The following is an 11,850-nucleotide window of genomic DNA, read 5'->3' as shown; positions in this document are numbered from 1 at the left end:
GTAGTTATTGTTAAAATGTTATAAAATGTGTCAAAAATATATATAAATTCGGCTGATTTCTAAATCCGACTCAGAGGCGTTTCACCTCATCCATCTCGTATGGAACAGAGAAACTTTTGACAGGCATGAGCAAAAGCTTATGCCTTAAATTTCAATTAATTTCGGAATGCTGCGAAGAAATAATTTTCTTCTGAGTAGAGATCAGAAAGAAAGACATTTTCCCACGGAATGTTAATAATGATAATTTTGGTTTTTACTTGAATTGAAAGAAATATTCACTTAGAGTATATTTTAAAGAGCGTGATATATAAAATTTTTCTTCATTTATTAAAATTATAACAAATAAATGCTTTTTATTAATTTATTCACGAAGTAATTACTCATTTGAGTTAAAGCTTAAACAATGCTCAAGTATCAAGTATCTAATATATTAAAACTTAAACCTCTCAAAAACAAAATATATAATTTCTATATAACAGTAGTTTTATTTTTTTTTTAAACTGTGTAACATTTTAAAACTTGATTTTGAGAATTTAATTAATATATATATAACTAGAAAATAAAGACTGCATAAAACAACTGCTGGACATAGTATCACTGTTAATTAATAAATCATATATACTCAAAGTAGTTCTCTAAACCGATTAGATTCGTCATATAAGCATGTAAAATTAATCTAAAATTGTTAATATTAATAGACCCAATTAGAGATTCAAATGTATCTAGAAGTTGAATGCAGAGAATCATTACAATGAGCTTAAAGTAGCATTTTAGAGTCGTATAATTTGTAATTGCTGGTCCCTTTATCGTCAATCTATCACATCATGAATTGAAAGTAAACTTTTGGCTAATTACCAGGCTGACTGCTGCAAACTTCACACTTGTTCCGCCTGTTGGCCATGCCATGTTGTCTTTGCCTGCCCCCCATCCCCCCTTCTACAATCCCCTCACTTCGTCTGACAAATAGTTTGAATAATTACACTGCCAACTAGCTCAGTCAGCCAGCTGGTGGCACACAGTGCCCACTTTCCCTCCCCTCCTCCACCACTTTGCCCCTGGGTGGGGCAACAGTTGCGAGCATATTACACTCAATATATCATTCATTATCCGCCATGAAAAATTAGCAATCGCATTTTGTCTGCCACGCTCGTTTAAATGCAAAAAAAACCAAAAAAAAAAAAATAATTTTGAAGAAAGTTTTATCAGTTTGCTGGCAGCCAAGAGGAACCAACCAAGTAACTGGCATTGCAGCCACCAGTTGGCCAAGAAATGCCGCTGCTGCTCCTGGCCCAGAAGTAGCTGAGAATGTGCAACAAGACAGGACCAAGTTTTAAGGAGTAGTTTTATTGACGGCGACGGTTGGGCATATAAAATTAGCTAATAATGATGGCCATAAAATATGATTTGGACAGCAGCAGAGTTAGCTGGGAGAGGAAGGGGAGAGGGTACCACAAAAGTTTTCCAATAAAATCAGACACACCGAGAGGTCAAGTCGATGGCAACATCGATCATCTGACATGGACACGAAAAAAAAAGAAATGTGTGCCAAACTTGGCAAATGAATTAAAAAAGTTGATGGCGTTGTTGGTAATTAACTGAGTATGCTTCAACTTCCAACAGCCAACTTCCAACAGCCAACTGCCAACTTCCAACAACCAACTGCCAACTCTCAGCGGCTGTCTCAGCTTCTGACCATCATCATATCCATTACCATAACCAACTGCTGACTGCGTGTTGCAGGAGTCATTCTTGAAAATGATTCATAATTATTGCAATGCGGCAAAGCGGTAGAGCCTTTCGTCCTGTTGCCACCATAAAATTGACAAATGTGTCTGTAAACTTGGCTAATAAAGGACATGACCTGCTCTCTGTTCTCTGCTCCTCGGTTGTCAGTTGACGTTGTCGCCTGTCGCCTGTCGCCTGTCGATGTGGATGTGAATGTTGTGATAAAGCTGGCGCTGATTGTCGCACTTCATTCCCTCTCTTTCTCACTCTCGCTCTCTCTCTCTCTCTCTGTTTCTTGTACTCACCTCGTAGGCAATTAGAAATTTTATAGCTCCGCCTCCCACAGCATTTGACATATTTATGGCGTCCAGTCAAAGGCTAAAGGCCAAGGTCCAACGAGTCAATGAGTAATGTATGTCTATCTGGCTCCGAAACGCATTTTGGCCAAAAGTTCGAGTACCCGCTAAACAAGGACGAGATTTATTGTATTCGCCAGTAACAAGTTAATGAAATTTTGATGATGGCATTTGATAAACACAATCGCGCCATATATCAACGGACGCAACTCAATTCTGGCTTCAACTGGCGGTCATTGCCATTGTCATTGGATTATTAGAAAGCTTTGAGCCAAGTTCCAGCTACCAGCTTTAGTTACCATCGTTGGAGTGGGGACACACATTCAGATTTTAATGGGTTTTGCGTTGGGCAGCTCAAGAATTATGACAATGCGGCGAGATATTATCGCTAATCGAGACTACTTGAGAGTTCAGTTAACCGAGACCAATGGAGATGTATTATATGTCTCCCCCACTACCGCCCCCTCTCTAACTCACTTACTGTATTGTGGCCTTATATCATTGGGCAGCAGTAACCACCAAGTAATTTATGGTTACTATAAGTGCAGGCAAATGACGAGCACAAGGATGAGAATTAATATAAAGCAGCTGTGTGTGTGTGTGTGTGTGTGTAGTCAACGAGTATATAATAGCATCAAGTTTAGGATAATGCATTTGACCATAAAATTATATTTGATATCAAGTTAAGTATTATTGGCAAAAACACCATTCATTGAAGAGCAAAGATGTTGTCATATCTCTTTCATAAAACGTATTTGTTTCTTTAAGAACAGCTGGAGTTTTTGAAAGACACTTTTTAACGACTATTTAAGTTAAACAGAAATACAATTCAAAACGTTTCCGTTGCAGTTTTTTTCTGTAATTAAAAATATTTCAAAACGATACCAAATATTTTCCATAAAATTCTACGTAACTGCATAGAATCTTTCATTCATGTGGAGTTTCTTTGAAATGCCGCTGCAGTAATCTGCCACTGATTAATTTAGGGAATTGTCCTCTCATTTGCTCAGCTGAGTGCAAGGATTTTCAAGGAAATTCTGTGAAAATGCTGCTGATCATTGATAAATTGTGTGATATTGATTAAGAGTGAAACTCAGAGCATTTATTTCTTGAAGATTAAGAAGGGAAGAGGAGTCCAAGTAGGGCACACTTTTGAAATGACCGACGTAGTTCCAGGAATGGCCGCAGACTGCCCAGAGATTCCCACACACACACACACACACACAGAGAAAGATAGAAAGAAATGAAGAGAGAGAGAGAGAGAGGAAGAGGGAGATGGTCGATAAAAAGGACTCTCGCCAGGGGACAAGATTCTGGGCCAGGGCGTTAATGTGCGAAGTGCGTCTGAATGAATTTCAGCAGAAATGTGATGTTGCTTCTCTTGTTGATGTTGTTGTTGTTGTTGCTGTATCTGTATCTGCATTTGAACTTGTATCTGCAGCCATAGCTCGCATCTATTGAATGCTGGGTCCGTAGGTAGACAGAAGGCAGCATAACTCGTTTCGCAAGGCGCATAGAAAGGATAAAGGTAAATCACCTTTTGTTTGTTGCCCTCGAAATGACCGAGTTCATTGTCAAGTTCAGGTATCGTCTGTCCATGTGTGTGAGTATCAGTGTGTGTGTGTGTGAGTCTGTGAATTTGTTGCGCTTGCGTCAAATTTGCTACTCAACCAGCAAGCTGGCAACTTGCAACCCGCAACCCGCAATCCGCATTGAAGGCAACTGAAGTGTGGTCATGTCTGCGGCTTTGGCTTTCGTTTGCTTCACAACGGTTCAGCTTGGTTTTGTTTTGGTTTGTTCGACTCTCAAACACTAAACCCAACTCTGTTTCTCATTCTGGTTGAGATTCGGAGTCGGACTCGAATTCAGTTGGCGTTCAAAAGGATGCTCCATAAAACAAAAAGCTATGCGAAAGTGACATTTATGTGTTTTTAATTCCTTCACTGTGTGTGTGTGTGTTTTAGCTTGTTATGCCTTTCTGAGGAATTTGCTGCCTTTCGTCTGAACTTACCTTGCAACAGCGCATTGACCTGCAACCGATTCGAATCCAAGGCGAGGCAAAGTGAGGCAAGACGTGTTGTGGCTCCAAAACAAATAACAAATAACAAACGACAATAGTGCATAGTTTTCTCCTTTGAATTTGCCACAAAAAAATCTTCTGGTAGTCATCACATTTGGCATTCAATAAAAAGGAACTCGAACTTGATAATACACGGGATATGAGTTGAGTTGTTGACTTTTGAGTGGGGTTATTACAATTCTGAGTGCTTGTTGTCACTCAGCTTCAAGAACAGGCATTGCCATTGATATATTCAATTTGAGTTATATAAATGTCAGGGACCGTAAATAATTTAAGTTTTAAAATAAAAATCGTACTTAACAATTATTTGCTAAATCAGGGTTTTGATTTTTAGTAAAAAGAGTAAAATATAATAATTAAATAAAACTTTTAAAAAGTGAAAAATAACACTAATTCTTGATTTTTTAATTTTTCTAAGTTTTTTTTTTTTTTTTATTTATCACCTTCAATAACTTTTAAAAAGTTCAGTTGAATGTCTTTTAAATTGGTAAAAATTTAAAGAAATTCTTTTCTATTTATTTACCTAAGCAAATCATAATTTAAAATTTTTTTTTTTAAATAACTACAAAGTGCATATTGCATAAAGCCAAATGGCTCAACTTCATACATATTTGTGTGCTGCCTTCTTTTGAAGGGTACCTTTATCTGAAAAAAATGAATATATAAAAGCATTGAAGAATAAAAATCAGCTGAGGATAAAATCATTTTTGTGTAAACCATTTTCTTCTAGGCCCAAAAACTTGGTGTTTTATTTTATCAAACAAAATAATCATTATTAATGGTCTCAGGTTACGGCTTATTCAAAATTCTATAAATATTAATAAAGAGTTTTCTTTATTATAGGGAATCAAAAACTTTTAAATTAATAGACAGTAATTCTTTTTTTTTGTAATAATGAGTAAAGAGACATTTTTAAAATGTTTACGTAATACCATTGAACAAGGTTTGTAACTCTTTGGATTCTTAAAAAAACCATTTCAATATGATTTGAAAATTTATTTGAAAAATAAACTTAATTTTCTTAGTTTACATCTTAATTACTCGAAAGCACACATGTCTTTAAAGCTAATGAATATTCTCTTACAATGTAATCAATTCTCAGTCGTTACAAAGTGACTGTCCATATAGAATAGCTGCATTACTCTCGTATTTATGTATCAATATTTGATTGAACTTCCTCTTAACCGATTCCCATTGATCTTCAGATTCTTCTTCTTCATTATCAGCCTTATGAATGCGCCGGCATCTTAATCTGCACAAACCGATCATAAACAAGTTGGGCGAGTTTTGGCTGACGCCACTTAAACGCCACTGAAATAGCCAAAAACGTGAAATTCCTTTCAGCCAAAACATTCGCTTGGTCCTCTTCCCTTTCCCTCCCCTCTCCACGCTGGGTCTTCAGATGGGGGCCTCTCAAGTGTCTGGGCTACCTGGGAGGTCATTGAATGCAACGCTTATCAAGTCTGGCCCCAGAAATGCGTCCCTCTGCACGTCCACATTGATTACAAACTGTTGAATGAATTCCGTCGTTCCATTTGCCATTCCCCATGCCCCAAAACTCCCGACTCTCGACTCTGACTCCATGCTCCTCCTCCCCTTCACACTCTCCGTACTCTCCATATTCCTCATTCGCACTGAGAATTTGCTGGGCTGCGTTTGAGTTAAGCCGCCAAACCAACGAGTCCAGAGACCAGAGACCTAAGACCTGGCCAGAATTCCAAGAAGGACATCTCTCTTTTTTTATTGTTTGGCTTTTTATGCTGTTTTCATTTAAAGCATTTTATGGCATTTTGCTTTAGTCGCCGCTTCATTATGATTTTTATGGCCACTTTGACGCTCCACTCCGCTCCACTCAATTCGGTTGAGCTGAGTTCGGCAACGGTTAGGATTCAGTTCTCAGCTCTCAGGTGGAGTGTTGCTGCAATTTAGTGAGTGAGGAGAAAGAGGAGGAGTTCCAATGGGAAGTAACAATGCGCCGCGCGGTTGTTGTTCGAACACCGAAAACCGTTTTTAATGCTCGTTATAATTTCGGTGTTGCTCTTTTTACTTTTATGCCTTGTGGAGATCAGACATCGAACATCGCCATCGTCATAGCCATCGCCATCGTCATCGTCATCGCCATCGGGATCTTTTAGGGTCTCTGTCTGCTCAATACGGGTGATTGGCCTTTAAAGCATGCCCCATGTGATTTTCGCTTAATATCCTTGGGGCAAACGAAACTGTTCTTCGTCTCCCGTATTCTTCTTCATTCTTTTTTTCTCCTTTTCTCGCTTTCTCACCATCGATCTGTCTGCGTCTTGTTTTCTTTGTGTTTAGTCACCGCCGTAAAATGAAGTTGCTCGACTTTAATTGGGATCATTAATACGGGCTATCTCTGATGCTTGGCGGGGATTTACACAGCAACCAAATGCAACTTGTCGATTCTCAATGGGATGCTCAATATTTATACATTAATATGATTCCCAAACATTACTTAAAGTCGTTAAAAAACACTTTGTAATATGATGTGATAAAATTGTCAGCAAGTTAATTGAAATGAAGATTGTTATAAATAGAAAATGTAGAAAATGCTGTTGAGTAACGAAGAATTAAATTAAAATGCTTAGGAATTCAGTAAAGAATAAGCATGGAGTAAAAGAATATTACGAGTTTATCTCTCCATCCTGAAAATTTCATAACATTACCATGAAAATCATAAAAATTTTAAACATCATTATAGCAGCTGTTTGTAGATCTTGAAAGACGGGATTAAAAAGTGAAAACCAAGTTTAGGTTATCTTCTTTCGTTGCAACTCATTTTTTTCACATTTTATTACAAATAAAATAGACACAGCTTGCAATTAAGCAGATCTCATTAAATTAAAAGTACTTACAGTGCCAGCAAATGACATTTGACATGGGACCTCTGTCATCTGACGTCAGCAACTGTCAGGGTAAAAAACGACAAAAAATATTAATTAAACCTGATAAAACACTCTAATTAATTTGTAACCTTCAGTATACGTATGTTGTTATTATATTTTTTTGGGGGCAGCTCGTGTTTTTGTTTTGTTTTATGACTGACCATAAATTGAAGTTCGGCCACAGTCTTTCATTCATTAATAAAAAGATGAGAGTGAAGAAAGGCAGTACGCAACATTGATGACAACTTAAGGCGGGTGGAAGACACGCCCACACAAGGCATAACGGCAATCCGGTAGGGCTTGTAATTTACTTTTATGACCAATAAAATGCGACACACTAAAAGGGTGCCATTAAAAAGACCACAAGTCGCATTTAATTTGAAATTATGAATTGAAATTGGAATTGGGAATGAGAATTTGAATGAGAAGGAATTTCAAGGCAACCGTTTGCTTAATTGAAAGCGCGACGAGGCGGTGGGCGTGGCCACAGTGGGCAGTATTGTCTGTTTAAAAAATACATTAAAGAAAGAGGCATCGAGTGAGTGGAGGAGAATAAGAGAGGCAAGTGCAACTGTTGCTCCAGCTGTGGTCCGCAATAAGGAAGCAAAGATTCAATAAACCTCAGCCCCATACAACGTATCATCAGACAGCTAGCTGGTCCGTCTGGCCCGACTAACACTGGACTGGGACTGGGACTGGGATGGGGATGGGGGGCTGGGCCGTTAAGTCCATGGCGCCCGCCGACTCACTCAACTGTTTAGCAGGAGCCACACGCAAATGCAAATATTACCATAATTATCGCATGGCCCGCAGACCATGACTAAAACAATCGCTCGTCCATCGCCAGAGACTTCGACTCAACTCCGTCTCTAGTCTCCGACTCTAGTCTCGAGACTCTCAGCTACCCACACCCCAGAGTCTTGGGCCTTCTAGTGGTATTCCTCTTTAAGCTCTTCCCTGAGTTCCAGGCACGCGGCATGCAATCGAAATTATTACCATGCATTTGGCCGACCGGTGAAAGCGGCTCATTACATGTTTATTATTGTAGCTGTGGAGATACCTATATTGAGTGAGGTATACTGTCTCCAAAGTCTCCTTGACTTTTGCATTATTTTATTTTTATTTATTTAACAACATACTACTAATAACTAGCATTCTAGATATAAGCAATTACAACACAATCTAATACAGAATAAAAATAAGAATAAAATTAAATACATAAACATTAAAAAAATATAAAAATACTCATAATAATATTTTAGATTAAGAAATTTAAATAAAAAAATTTTTAAATATTGTTCAAGTGATATCAGATTATTTCATTTAATTTGATTTGATTTATTTATTTATCCTAGCGCTACAAGTATAAAACTTTTACGTTATTGCGCTAATCATTATGTATCAAATAAACATTAAAAATATAAAGGTTACATTATGTAATATATTTAGCTATGAGTTTAACTCATTTTACTTACCTAATTCCGATTTGAGGCTTAAAAGCAATAAGATCTGTCCGAAATCCTTCTCTTATTGTAGGATTAATTGACGTTCTTTTATTTACATTTTAAAAGGTACTTTTGTTTTTATGCCTGCAGTTCTTGATATCCTTGTAACATACTGCTTCCACTTTTGTAAAGGGTATCTTCGATGCGACTAACTGCTGTTCTTGAATATTGTTGCTGATATTGTTTGTTGCTGTTGTTGTCATAAGCGTAGATAGGGGGCTGCAAGGTGCGCAGCTGCCCCCCCTAGATTACTAACGTCCTAAAATATTTTGCACGAATTTTTCGTACCGCGAAGTGAACAACTTTAGCAGGAAATAAAATAGTTGCATCCTAACTGATTTACATTTCTGGAAAGAGGCCAGAATGTTCTTTCGTAAAATAAGAACAGCTTTTCAGATTGCTATGTCACAACCATGTACTGTTAAATATTCGTTCAGCACCTAATTAATTTCCAAACATTATAATTTATAATTATTATTTGACAAAATCTTTTTTCTAACATTAAAACGATAAGTAAAATTCAAAGACAAAACACTCCAATTCTGATAATTCTGATGTACTGATATTTCGCCATTTGTCGAAAATATATTTTTTTTTTGACATATGTTTTTCACTTTGATTGCGTATGAATGTTAAATTCGACATTAAAGAATTGCCCATATATTTATATCGTCTGTTTGATTTTTAACCAGGCATATGCTTGCTGAGTGTACATCACAACGTGGTTGTTCAGATGCGGGAAATATTTGAGGAAGATAAATTAAACGTGTTCGCACTGAATAAGAGACAACTGAATAAGAGATAAGCAGTTTAAAACTTAAATTTGTGAATTTCTGCTATTTTTTTTAATAAGAGATTTTATGTTTGATTTACGGGACTAAAAAATTTATTTGAACCCCCCTTTGAGAAAAGTCTGGCTACGCCCATGGTTGCTGTTGTGGTTGTTACCTGGCCAAGTGCGGCACTTGACTTTATTTTGGTTACATGCCATGGGCCATGGCAATTTATTCTCGGTACCCAATAAAAGTCACTTGATTGGAACTGCAAGTGGCCGCTTTTATTGGTTTATTATGGCAACGCGAGGGTTCCGCGAGATCTTGCTGGCCAAAATACCTGCCACCGTCGCAGCCGCCTGCACCTGCCACTGCCACAGAAACTGCCACAGCCACTGGCAGAGCTGCAACTACAAAGAATGAGCATTTTGTGCCGCCTTCTAGCCGGCAATCAAATTTCATGGCCTTGTTGGCTTGGATTTTGGCCCTGTTAAGGGCGTTGGCAGGCGGGGCCAGCATAATAGCAACATTTTGTGGACTGTGCCACATCTCTCGACACTCAATCAGCAGCGGCATCGCCATCAGCATCGGCATCGGCATCAGCATCGACATCGGCAATGCAGCAAATGCTGCCTCATAAGTCAAAAGAATGTCATTTAGCTCGAAATACTGCGGCAGTATCTGGTATGGTCTGGCTGTAAGTGTCGCCACAGTCTCTGCCTCTGCCACTGCCACTGCCACTGCCACAGTTATTGCAACATCCAGTGGCATATCCTTGAACGAATCGAGCGACTGGCGCCTATCTGAGCACTCACATCTAACTGCCGTATGAATTATGGTCAAGTGCCAGAACTTCCCAATATGATAATCATTTTATATGCTCGTAAAAACATTAAAAATTACAAAAATTGTCAAAAGGAAGAGAGAGAGAGAGAGAGATAGATAGAGAGATAACAAATTGGACACTCTCAAATTGAGAGCCACAAATTTTTATTGTTGCTGCAATTGACCAAGTTAAAAGATGCCTACAAACATGACATTTTACAATGCTTGTGAGGTAAGCAGAGTTTTCTGGTCTCTCGAGCCAATTTGATGGCGATCTTGACCAGATGTCGACTGCCAAACTGAGTTCGAGACAACTCGTTTTATGACTACCAAAATGGAGCTGTTCAAACGTTTTTAATTGGCCCGTCCATGTGCCACATGTGGCAATAAAACCATCAGACAACGGGACAAAATAGATGGAAAAAAACGATGAATAGCTAAAATTATGTGTAAATTTTGTAGAACACATTAAGATGAGGATAAAAACCGTTTTTCCAACAAAGAAAATTCATATAGAAATATTAAAAGACTTTTATTGTTCTTAACTGTAAGCGATTCTTATATTTTATACCTTGAGCCCATTGAAAATAGGCAAAAAAGGTTATGTGTTTGGCAGAGTGTATGTAACAGGAGAAGAAGGCGGCACACCCCCAAAGTATGTATATTCTTGTTCAGGATCAACAGCAGAGTCGATTGAGCCGTGTCCGCCTGTCTATTCGTTTGTTCGTCCGTCCGTCTGTTTGAAAGCGTCGATCTCAGGGACCAAATTTGGTGAGTATGTTCCTGGATACCGTATGCAGATCAAGTCTGTTTTTTTTTGGATCGGACCTCTATATCATATAGCTGTCAAAGGAATGATAGATCGAAAATGAAATTCTAGTATGAAAAACTTTTGGGTTTTTGAGATGTCTCTACAAATCTAACTCAATATAAAATTAAGTCTTAGTCTTAAAAGTTTTTTTTTTTTTGAGATATTTTAACCAAACTGATAGAATATGCATTTAAGCTGGTGCTGGCAAAATTTGGTTCAGATCGGTTTCCTATATCAAATAGCTGCGACCCACTTGTTTAATACTTAATTATGTAAGAAATTTATTTGATATTTATTTATATAAAATTAGTTTAAAAAAAGGATACGAACATTAAGTTTTTCTTTAAAAAAATTTGGAAAAGGTTCGGTTCGATGGTTCATACCGCAGAACAAGACTTAGGTTCGGTTCGCAAACCGGCTGAGGCCAAAGGTTTGGGTTCAAACCTTGGTTCAATTATGTCCAAAAAAAATTTTTTTACATAACTTTTCTTGATTTTTATGTAGAAGTAAATTTAAAAAAAAAATAATTTATAATAGTCTATATTAGTACTAAGATGACCTATTATTTTATGACTTTTATGTTATAATATAATTTAAGTGAACTTGTTTTGTTGATTGAAATCACTTCACTTTTCGAAAAGTTTCGATTGAAAATCATTTAGTTCTTCAAATGAGCTACGATGAACAAACTCCAGTGAGTTGTCGATGTTTTCATGGAAGGTGAAGTACTTGATAATCGCTTTCGCGAAAGTGGAGTTGTCGATACTTTGATGTTTTTTTACACAACTAAAAAAAAGAATGCAATTATTTTTTTTTTGAGCCGAGCCTTTAATTTAAGAAATGGGTTCGGTTCAGGTTCGGGTTCACGGAGT

The 11,850-nt window shown here is 37.4% G+C and overlaps 1 pseudogene; it reads right to left on the bottom strand.

Annotated features, from left to right (window-relative positions):
* Nucleotides 1-10,113, bottom strand: part of LOC117779597 — a 14,986-nt pseudogene extending 4,873 nt beyond the window's left edge.
* Between the last annotated feature and the right edge of the window lie 1,737 nt (nt 10,114-11,850).

The sequence above is a fragment of the Drosophila innubila genome (assembly GCF_004354385.1).
Source record: "Drosophila innubila isolate TH190305 chromosome 2L unlocalized genomic scaffold, UK_Dinn_1.0 4_B_2L, whole genome shotgun sequence".
In the NCBI taxonomy this organism is placed as follows: domain Eukaryota; kingdom Metazoa; phylum Arthropoda; class Insecta; order Diptera; family Drosophilidae; genus Drosophila; species Drosophila innubila.
The sequence above is the reverse complement of the archived record's forward strand: the minus strand, read 5'-3'. Positions and strand labels throughout refer to the sequence as shown.